Source organism: Apaloderma vittatum, unplaced genomic scaffold (genome assembly GCF_000703405.1).
Source record: "Apaloderma vittatum isolate BGI_N311 unplaced genomic scaffold, ASM70340v1 scaffold16464, whole genome shotgun sequence".
Taxonomy (NCBI): Eukaryota; Metazoa; Chordata; class Aves; order Trogoniformes; family Trogonidae; genus Apaloderma; species Apaloderma vittatum.
The window spans coordinates 48524-59765 of NW_009713372.1; positions in this window are offsets into that span (position 1 = coordinate 48524).

The following is an 11242-nucleotide window of genomic DNA, read 5'->3' on the forward strand; positions in this document are numbered from 1 at the left end:
AAAAGTGAAGAGAGCCAGAGATCAGGAACACAGAGGCAAAAAAGAGCTCATTAAAGAGCAAGCTCCCAGCAAATAACATAAGCCAAAATACCTCTGCACCGGAGCCAGCTTGGAAGGTTATTTCACTTGACTTTGCAGCACCCCAGGCAGAAATCAGGACTTGATGGACGTTTTACTGTCAGGCATCTCTTAAACTGACACATACTCCCAAAATCTTATGCTTGGAGACAAGTTCTTCCTGGACAAAGGGGAGCAGAGGGGGTGTGAGCCAGCAAGTTCAATCAGATTCCTTCTGCCATCAGGAGGCTTTTGCTGTGCCAGCCTGGCACTACCCACCCGGGTACAGTTCACGTGGCTTCTGGGTCCTGGACTGGGCAGTGTCCTGCTGCACGCCTTGTTCAGCCTTAAAGGGCCATTGCCAATCTGAGTAAGAGCATAAAATTCTGCTCACCCCTGTGCCTTGCTGCACCTTGGCAAGCACAGCCTCAGCCCTGCTCCTTAGGTACTAGCTCCTTGGCCACAGCACAAAGGAAATGTGTCACACAGCTCAGGTGAGTCTCCATTTTTCTCCTGCTTAGTACTCCCATAACAAGTTTATTATTCTGGTTTCGTAAATACTTGTTCCTCTCTGCCACCCTGCAGAGATACAAACACAGTTCTCCAAAAGAACCCCTGTCTTTTGTAACGCCCAAAGGAAAGCACATCAGCATCACATTGTTCCCTCCTGCATCCTGCCTTCCCTCCAGGATTAAGATTCGGGGAAGAACTGTCTGTGTTGTGCCTGGTAAAGCATCTGGAGATCTGGGATATCACACAGACACATACGTGCTGTGAGGCACTTTACTCCTGTTTTAACCTGTGCCATCCTACGTGTATTGATTTTGATGCTAGGATTGCTAAATGTCAGCCCTTCCCAATGCAGTTATTCAGAAGCGTCACGCTGCACACATACCATCCTTTCTCATTCCTGGAGATCAGAAACCTGGGACGTGCCATCTGCTAAATCACAGCACTGGGGAGAGGCTCATGTAGCTTTATACCACCACAGGCACTTGCAAAGCATTTTAAAGAGGAAAGACAGACACTCCACCTCAAGCTCTCCGCCTGTATTTGGTATTAGAGAAATTACAGATGCGGGCCCCTAATAAAAGACGCTATTGATTGCTAGTTAAGAGAGTCAGCAAACTCAATGCTTTTTTACTTTCTCCAAATTTGGCTTTGACTGGCCTTTTAGTCCCAGACTGGCCATGTCCCGAGCAGCAAAGGTCACCTCAGCGACATTAAGGGGAGACAGGGTGGACAACAGGGGAGAGGAGGAGAGTATTAATGCTGTAGTGACCATTCCACACACTGCACTGAAAAAAAGTACTACTCACAACCAGGAGAGGAAAAAGTTTCCCAGGAATTGTGTCACACAAAGGATGAATTCTGGGACCAACAGCATCACCTTAATTTATAAACGTGCACTGAAAAGTCACAGAGCTCCTGTGCAAGGACAATCCAGCGTTCCTGCCATTGTAATGCACCAGTGATGCGAACATCATCTGATAGCAGTGACCTGCAGTGAGGAAAAGCAGATTTTCATCCTTCACTCCTTTACTTATTTTTGTCTTGCACAGACAAAGAGAGGAAAGAGGCCCCCAGCTTCAAACATCAAAAAACTGTGGTACTGTTTTCTCTGGAGGCCTCTAGGACAAGCAAGGGACCGAGTAGTCACAGCAGATTCTTTAGCGTGAGCTGCTCCAGAGGAGGAAAAGAGTTAAACATGGGCAGGAGCCAGCAACACTAAGGCAGTAAATAGCAGCAGAGTGAATTTTATAACTGCCGGTGTCTGGTCAAAGTAATTTGTAATAACAGTGGTTATGCTAACATTTCCTTTACGTGTGTACTAATTTAAGTAAATTGAGGGTCTGTCTGAAGGAAAGAGCAGGAAAGCAACACAACGGGTCTCAGAAACTTGCCTCTCACATACAGAAGGTAACGCCGTAAAGGTCACCTTAAAGGTTCTTCAATGTTGATTCTGTCAGGTGCAAAACTTACTTAAACTGGCCAGGAACTTCAGGATAAAGATATCCTGGCCAGGAGGAAAAGGGTCCACCACAGGGCAAACCAGGAGAGTTGGGCCCTGCAGAAGTGTCTTCTCCAAATTCCAGGGGACAGACAACCTTAGAAAAGCACAAGCAGACTTGGTTTTGCTATAAACTCTTGGTAAAACTTAATAGCCCAAAAGCACATAGACATTTATACAGAGATAATAAATTTGCTTTTAATCTGAGAGCTTGTCATTTAATAAGAGCAGAGGAAGGAGACCCGAGTATACAAGACCTTAGCAGGACCATGACGTGACACCAGCACAAAAAGAAAATATGCAGTTGTGGTCTGCATTAGAAGTGAAGGCGGACACAAGCCCTTGTACCAGACCCACACACAATCCTTTCTGTACAGGTCTGGTCAAACAGATTCCCTGGCCCTGAAGAGAATAAGAAAGGATTTGGGGGTGATCACAGGTGCAGCTAATCCACAGCATGACAGAAGAGTAAAAAACTCGACTTGTTTAAATGAGAGCAAAGGGGAAAACCAGACTGCTGTCTATTTTCACGCACTCTCTTCCCTCTTAATATATTGGTAAAGGTAGATGCTTGCAAAAAAACCCAAATTGGCCGTGAATAAATGAGAAGGTGTGTAACAATCACAAGAAAGGGGTTGTGGAGAACAGCAGAGGTGAAGAGACATTACTTGGCTGGATCCTGAGGTGGCTATAACTTCCAGTGGTACAGATTAGATTCATCCGCCTTCTCTGAAGCATCTTTGTTTCAGAATAATAATTTAAAGGTTTTAGATGGACGTTTCATTCTTGATGGCTCGTGGGGGAAACGCAGCTGTGCATTCTGGAGAGAAAGTGCTGGAGCTTTACTCAGAAAGCCTTCTTGCAGAGACAGGTTGTACTGACACTGAAATTATTTTGCTAACACATTGTGCCTATTTTTCCTACACATTGAGCCAATAAAATTTTGTTAAAAGAAAATCTTTAGAGCAGACAGCAGTGCAAGCTATTACAGAAGTAACAGTCCATCATCTCTGGCCCCCCTCCAGCTGGAAGACTGAAAGTTTAAGGATACATACACTGCCATATACTGGCCAACTGCAGCTGATGAGGAGGCTTGGTTTTTGGTTTTTTTTAAAGTGAAAAGTTATACCTTTATGTTCTGAGTAGACGTACAATAGTACTTTATGCAGAAAAGAACAAATTAATCCTTGGGCTGGAGCCAAGAAGTCGAGATTTGGACCAGAGCTGCTGTAGAGTCAGAAAGATTCAAGTCTTGCCTTCCTGTATGCTTTCCCTTTCCTCTTACTGCTTCAGGTATGCTCTGTAGCCATTTTCAACACCAAGAACCGCTAGCAGTTATGGGAGGTATTAGTAGGTAACTGGAACAATGTGGAGAAATAAAAAGAAAATCCAGGTCAGGTTTCATTTATATCATTCTTGCAAAGATAAAATGTCACATGTACCTATCAAGATGATGCTCCAGCTTCCCACATGTACAGTTGTGTGCGGAGGCTATATGAAATAGAACAAAAGCAACCGCCATCAATCCATCTCTAGCATGATACATTGACAGATTATGTTTCTCTCACATGAGGTTAAATTTTTAGTGTCAGATAGGAAGTCAGAGCTCTCCTGCAAAGCTCTAACGAGAGAGTTATTCAGCAAACATGCTTTTGTAGATTTATAAACCCCCTCTGATATCATCCCTTGGTGCAAATCACATGGTCTCAGTGACCTGTTTCAGGCAACGTCCTCCACCAGTCTCAGCCCTTCAAACCCACCCAGATCTATGTTGGATGGCCTGTGAGTCACATTAAATTATTAGCAGTGGAACTTACAGGAAGACAGAAAATAAGATGACAATTTACTGAAGCAAAGGGATTTCATAGGAAGCAGCCAGTCCAATAGTCTTGTGGCCAGCAAGCACTCACAGCCTGGTTTTTGGTTAGTGGCTGGCTCAGGGATGGACACCATAGTCAATGACCATTTCTCTCAGCATCTAAAGGAGGTAATTTATTGGGAGTGGTGGTGGGGCAGAGTTTGGACTTTTCTTTTAATCCCACTAGGAGGTTTCTTCTACAGGAAGACTTACTTACACTGGTGTCTGGGGGGTTTGGGGTTTCTTTTTTTAGTGTTTTTTTTTTTTAAAAAAAAAAAAAGGTTTCTGCTAAACAGCTATGTTTTAGGGACTTTAGAATATATCAGAGTGGTTAGCTACATTTGAAAAAAAATCTTCCTCCAGAAGATAGCCCACAGGCTTCCTGCAATACACTAGTTGTCCCCCATCAAGCCTAAATACTGCAAAGCAATCACATGGCGTACATAAATGGAAAATGCTTACTACTGGAATTAGTTGAATAGGCTGTTTCCAACCAGCAGTTTGTTCAACAGCGGTAAATACATACAGTCCTACTCACTCTCTTTCTTTCCCTCGATTCTGAAGCCACCAGCCCTGGATCCCTACCCTTTCTGGCTCCCTCCCCTTTCTCCCTGGGGAAGGGCAGTGCTGTATGCCCACAGCAGCTGCAGCTGGCCAGGTCCAAGTCCCAGTACCATTCCTGAGGCTTTGGAAGGGCACGGCAGCCATGGGGCCACTCCTCCTCTAAGGGGACAGCTGAACCTCCACCCACAGGGACAGGGAAGAGAAAACTTCTCCTCCAGGTTTTATAATGGTGTTCAGAGCTGGTAAGATTGTCACTTAGCATAGACACCACTTGCATTTCTATTTACCTTTCCAAGAGCATTTCATTTTACCTACATCTTACCTGCTTGTGATCAACATTACTCAACCCGATCGCAAAATTTGACAGTTACCAAGGACATGGTTTGATCAGGTAAGAGAGCTCAACAGTAATGGCTAAGCCTGCTCTGCTAGAAGATTTCTGCACAGACACCATGAAATTCAAGTTGAGGGCTACCCACAACACACACACACACATCCTACATGAATAGGCTGGGCTACATAAAGGCCAGCAATTTTTAAAGACTTTCTGGCCCTTTGCACCCAGTGGTTCCAGGACACTCGAAGATCCAGCAAACAGACCAGAGACAAGGCTTAGAGCAGTTATTCTGAAGGTCAGCACAGAGCTTCAAGGTGCAATTGCTTACTCAGTCCTGTTAATTTTGAGCACAGAAAAAAGCTGTTGGAAGCAGAGTTCAGTACACTGGGGCTTTGTTCCAGCCTTGGCAACTTCACTACCTGACTTAAGCATGTAACTTCATCTCTCTCAGCCACTACTCCTCACCTATGACAATGTTACTAAATCCAGAACATCATAAGAACACATATACCCTTACCAGTCTGGGTACAACAGCCAGCCAAAAAAATCCTGCAAGAGAAAAGGCTTTGTTAAGACTTTCCTTGACAGAATTAGGGTTGGGGTTAGAAAAAAATTTAATACCTCTACATATTAGCACAGACAAACAACTGTAGCACCATCAACACTTTTAAGATCTGATAAAACAGTCCAGCAAGAAGTAAATAATTCTCAACAAATGAGGTCCATTGCTGATGGCTGCCCACTCTGGAGAAACCCACTCCTTAGCTGTTTCAACACCAGTCAGTAGATCTGAGCTCTGATGCTAAGTTTCTAAAACAAGGTTAGGTACAAGACTACTTTCTAAAAGGTATTTCTCAACTGCAGAAGTTTAGGTATTGATCACAATCCACTATTTTCCACTCACTTCGTTCCCTCTGGTCAAAAGAGGGGAAAAAAAAGTTGTAGGCTTAACTTTTAAACAGTAGATACATATCCAGAAAACAGGATTGACTAAACCATGTTTTTATTTAATCTTAAGTCCCAGCACATGCAAATGGAGACCGTAACTGCTCTTGCATACACATACACATTCAATGCTCCCTACCGTTATTACGATCATTGAAGACAAGACCTTAAAAAGCTAAGGACGTTACAGTTAGGACTTCATTCAGGAGTGGAAACTGCAAGGACCACAACACCCATGTCCCTTCACACCCTTCACCTATAGGTTCTGCTAAACCTCTCAGCTCTAAGCTGTGGCACTCTCCACCCCAAGTTGCTCTCCCTTTCCCAGTCCTGTTCACAGGCAGTCACTGCAAGGCCAGGGCTCCTGCTGTGCACACACACAGGACAGGAACAAGACATGCTTCTTGCCTCCTCCTCATCTGCATTCTCAAGTGGTTAGTTCAATACAGAGGGACAAACATCTACTGGTGCCATCTATCCCAGCAGGAGACCAAGGCAGCTCTACTGCAAACCTGTGTTGAGGAGAGCCATCAGCCAGATGAAAGATAAACTGCCTGGCAAGGAAGGACATGGAAAACTGCTCTCCACAAAATACAGTGGGCTAAGAGGGACGACATCTCCCTTCCCCATCTCCATTTACCCTCTCGTGAATGATGCCACCACACAGCATTTGTAGATGAGGCCTCTTTCGTACTGCTGACGTCCGGGCTGGAGGGACAAGCACGGAATAACTCCCAGGCAGAGCCACTGCTTAGCTCTCCATGGGCTCCAAATTTTGTTCACCAGAAGCACCTGCACAGGGCAGATACCAGGAGGATGAAGCTTTGCCCAAGGTCAGTCATGCCGCAGTTTCTCTATCAAAAAGGAGAAAATGGAACCTGGGAAATCTGTTGCAGTCCTAAACCCTGACTCATTCTAGAGCCTCACCCTCCATAGGCAAACAGGAAAAGCTCGGCTCAGACGTGTTACAGCAAGAGTCATTCAAATTGGTACTCAGGCTTGTAAACAGGGTTTTTAGCAGCCCTCTTCAGCCCAGCATTACCATAAGTACCTCTTTTAAAGTCTTTCCTCAGACAGCAGAAGCCCATTAACTTACACAGACTCCAACGTAGCTATGATCATATATCATAATTGCCACTTAAGACGCTGAATGGGCATACAGATATGGAACAAGCATTTTCCCCCCTTTCTAACAATTTCACCTCTGCTTTTAGATATATCTAAATACTATATAGCTTTGGTGTCAGTCACCACGATGCAGCTTACTTTTAATTCTCTCTACAAGTTTCCTGAATGAGTCTTTTTTCTTAAACCCCCCCATCCACCATAAGAGTTCGTTAATCTCTAGATGTCTCAGACAAGAGGGAAAAGTGCTGTGATAAGGAGGGTGGAATGTTGTGCAATTCTGCCGGCAGGGATATTCAGATAAGCCTTGCACACATCAGTAGAAGAATGGCTTAATTTGTAAGCTGGAACAATAGATGACAGCTCATCTTCTTCTTGCTGCTGTGCTCATCCCTAATGAGTCTCTGATAAAAATGCTGATGAAAAATTTTATTCCTTAACAAATGAAGGAACACTCTAGAGCCATCATCAGGAAGCTTGCAACAGCACAGCTCCTCAATATTGAAGTTTTTAGTGGTAACTCTTGTAACATAAATGCACCAAAAGTACTTCCTTACATCTCCAGGAGGATTTAAAACAGCCTGCAGTAGGTAAAGTCTCCAGTTACTGAGGCAACATTTTTGTTAAGCATACTAAACAAAAATGTCAATATACTGAATAATGCTTCACCATTAAAGCTTTTAGTTACTGAAAAAAACAAACACCTGGCAAAATACCAGCTTGTCATCCTTACTGCCTTGCATCTGCCTGCACTAGCTGTAACAGCAAAGCTGTCACTGGTTTCAGTTCACCTGAATATTAATCATATTCTCTTGTGATTAAGCCAGTATAACGAGATTACACTTCTCCCTAACCACACAAGTCCTATAAACTATCAGAAAAAATCATAAATAAGGAATCTTCTCAGCTAATTGCTTATTGCTTGAGTGAAATAGCTAAAACATTGTTAAAGTGACAGGATCTTAGATAAGTCTGTAAATAGCAACTGCAGGAGAAAATCATAAATCTTAATTTGTAATGAATTGCTTATAAATCGCTTCCATCAAGGTTATCCCTTATATGGATGCACAAAGTTAGGGAATGCATGTATCACCCAGCTTACGACAGCATCATTCTTTCTTTTTTTTTTCTGAAAATGTATGTCTGAAACCCAATCCTTACAGGGCAGCTGCAGAATATGGAGAGCAAGAACATCTCTAAACCATGCCAAGTCAGCAGCTATAGGAAGAATGTCATCAATGTACACAAATACCTGAAAGGAGGGTACAAAGAGGATGGAGCCAGGCTCTTTTCAGTGGTGCCTGACAGGACCAGAGGCAGTGGGCACAGACTGAAACACAGGAGGTTCCCTCTGAACATCAGGGAACACTTTTTTACTGTGAGCTAGTACAGGGTGCCCAGAGAGGTTGTGAAGTCTCTACCTTGGAGATTTTCAAAATTCATCTGGACGCAGCCCTGGACAACTGGCTCTAGGTGACACTGCTTGAGCCAGGAGGTTGCTGGACCAGATGATCCCCAGAGGTCCCTTCCATGCTCTGCCACTCTGCAATCAGTGCTCTAGACCGCAGTTAGCGCCTTCCCACCACGCGCTAAAGACCCTGGCACACCGCCAGGTACCATCCCACCTCAGGGAGGGGAAGGCAAGTCCTTAATTACCTATCTGCAAGCTGCTTAAGGGGTTGCCTCACTCTCTAAGATTGCTTTAAGCCATTAACATTTCCTGAATTGCTCCCAGCTGATGGTTTTATATCGGGTAAGGTCAAATGACAGAGTTTCAGCTGACTCGCTTGCAAAACCATGAATCTGCGAACAGATCTGAAAAGCCTGCGCAAGTGCTTCCTTAGGGACTGCCTTGTGTCTTCCCAATTATTCCAGGGATCCCAACTCCCATTCTCATCCTTGCCCTAATTCCTGGCAGAAGCCACAGTGGTTAATAACTTTCTTCCACAACCCCCTAAAAGCATAACACAACAGGACACACTCTGGCAAGAGACAAGCAACTTCCTGTGTTTTACACAGCCTTTGCTTCTTCAATTTATTTATTTATTTGTTCCCTGCATGTATTTTAAAGCGTTAAATCCAGTCCCAACCAAGTTTGATAAAGCAACATTTTTAGTCAGAGGTGTTTAACTGTGGCCATTCTTTTTTAAAGTTGTATTTTATTTAAAAACAAAGAAATTCAGTGTTTCATATGAAAAGTTGGCCCACTGTACGATCACAGCACACAATGTTCAACTCACTGGATTTTTTTGGGAATATTTTCATAAAGTCTGCAAACCCTACAAATATGGCCTAAAGTGTCCTACAGGAAAAAATCCAACTGCCCTGCAAGTTTTTGCTCAGATAACAAAACCCAATTAATTTTCCAAGCTCTCCTCTCATCACCTGTCTCAGCACCTTACAGACCACTACTAAAATTTAATTTCCGACTATTCTCTGCAACCCAAAATTGTCAGAGGCAAAAAGAACCCTTCCAGAGAAATTCAGAAGCCTCAGAAGACAATTCTTCTTCACAGCAAGATCACAATCCGCTCTCAGTCATGGTGACCACCATGACTAGCACCAGAGAGAAAATTTGGGTCGTTGTAGCTAAGCACAGGCTTTTCACTTCATCGCACACTGCAGGAAGAAGGTAAAGCTGCCTTCCAAAAAAACTGCATCGATAATGAAGATGAAGTGCGACACTCAAGAGCTGTGAACGGGTGGATAGGAGGATCACCGGGCAGTCACAAAGAAAGCTGACCTGTGACTCGGTGACTGCAAACGGCAAGATAGGATGAAAAAAAATAAAGCCCAAGCAAACAACGAAAACTACAAAAGAGGGGCAAGAATACCTCACCAGCAGGTTTCCCCCTGTAACACAAGAACAGAAAGCAGGCAAGGATTTTCTTCACATCTTGGCATGTGTAACTAAAGCTGACTTTTAATCCAAATCACATAGAGGCACATATACATGGGGAAAGGCCACTTTGTCACAAAGTCTCCAAAAAGAACCCAGAGATTTGGTGTTTGCATTTTGGGTTTGGGGCTGTCAAGATTGTTTTCACTCAGTTCCACGCTCTTAATTTTCTTTAGCCCTAACTTGTCCTCCAGCCTTTTAATAGTGGCCTGGAGCAATCTTGAGCGCATCACCGCCCCATGGCCTTTTGAAGAGGTCTCCCTCTTCAGAAATTTCCCTGGGAGTGGGCTCAGGGAAGAGACAGCTTCAGGACAGTGCCAAGTCCTGAACATTCTCCTGGAGACAGAAGTTGTCAAATGCTCCTCCATAAGCAGTGCTATCAATCAATTCCTGTATTTATCCCTCTAAACCCGTTCATACCCATGTCCAAAGCAACCTGCTAGACTGCTTCTCAACGTGCAGTTGCACACTTGAGCTTTCCAGAAGGTGCTCAGACATTACGAAGAAAAGCAGAAAGCACACTTAAACAAAAATCAAATGTACTGTCTGCACCACTCACATCCCATTTAAGACTGTCATTTCTCTTCGCCAGAGCTGTCACAAAACCTCATGCAATAAATGACAAGCCAACTCCAAAGCACTGCACCTAGTAAAAATTTAATATAATAAAACAAATTGAAAACGGCAACATTATTTTTACCATTCACGATTAAAGTGGAAAAATTATAAGGCAGCCATTCATGGAATGATTCTGTGTACAAATGGTTTGGAAAAAGAGACATTAAAATTACAGTTCCATACATGGAGTCAGGTAAACAGCAATGACCACGCAATTTTTTCCCTGGAAAGCCAAGGCTGCTAAGAGATGTAATAAAAGGACAGTAAGAAATAGACACTTATTTTATTTTTAAAACAAGTCTGAGGTGAACAGGAATCTGAAATTCATCTTAACAAATCTGAAATTCATCATAAACATTCCCACCATCCCACAACCACTCCTCTTCCTTCCACCCCCAAAGAAGAACACAAACAGACTTCCCTCCTCTTCTTCCCAGGTCCCAGCACAGAATGGGGAGCAGCAGCACCTCTCTCATTCCACAGCATCCCTCTCTCATTCTGCATACAGCTGAGACCACACCCACACATCTGCTACCATCAAAAGCTCCTTGAAGGCTCTGAACTAGTTCCTGAATAAACACAGTAGTTTTCCTGGGTCTCTGGGATAACATTAGTGTTGTACACGATCCATCTGGAAATGTTTTCTTATGTGTGTAACATCTGGCCATCTGACAGGCCACAGCTACCAAAAACTCCTACTTGGTGTGACAGCTCCGTCATCCTCAAGTTAATGTCAGTGCAGTTTCTGCATCTGTCACCAGGTGCTGAAAAAGAAGTACTTCCCTTGTTTATATAAGGAACGATGAAAGAATTAGAACAGTAGGGAAA